Raw genomic sequence first — 700 nt, 5'->3', positions numbered from 1 at the left:
TGATGACTTGAATATTATTGGAACTCTTAAAGAGTTACCAAAGGTCGTGAATTACTTAAAAAGAGAATTTGATATGAAAGACCTTGAAAAAATAAAGTTTTGTTTAGGTCTTCAGATTGAATACTGGACAAATGAAATTTTTGTCCATCAATCAAACTATATAACAAAAGTGCTAAAATGATTTTATATGGACAAAGCATATCCACTGAGTTCACCAATAGTTGTAAGGTTACTAAATGTGAAAAAAAAAAAACCCTTTTCAACCTCGTGAGGATGGTGAAGAACTTTTTGGTCCTAAAGTACCATATCTTACTGCAATTAGAGTACTAATGTATCTTGCTAGCAATATAAGACTTGATATATCATTTTTGTGAATTTATTAGCAAGATATAGTTCTTCTCCAACTGGAAGACATTGAAATTAAATTAAATATATACTTCAATACTTTCGAGGAACAATGGATATGGGCTCATATTATTCAAATGCATCAAAATCGAATTCAATTAGTTATGCAGATGTAGGATATTCGTCTGATCCACACAAAACTCGATCTTAGACAGATTACTTATTCACATATGGAGAAATTTTGGCAACTCATGAACAAATTGTGAATGCCTTTGGTTAAAATCTGTAACTCGACATATTCGAGAAATGTGTAGCTTGTTAACCAAGAAAGAAATTTCAACAACATTATATGAGG

Source organism: Theobroma umbraticum, unplaced genomic scaffold (assembly GCF_002168275.2).
Source record: "Theobroma umbraticum cultivar Fairchild unplaced genomic scaffold, ASM216827v3 scaffold_44.0, whole genome shotgun sequence".
Taxonomy (NCBI): domain Eukaryota; kingdom Viridiplantae; phylum Streptophyta; class Magnoliopsida; order Malvales; family Malvaceae; genus Theobroma; species Theobroma umbraticum.
The sequence above is the reverse complement of the archived record's forward strand: the minus strand, read 5'-3'. Positions refer to the sequence as shown.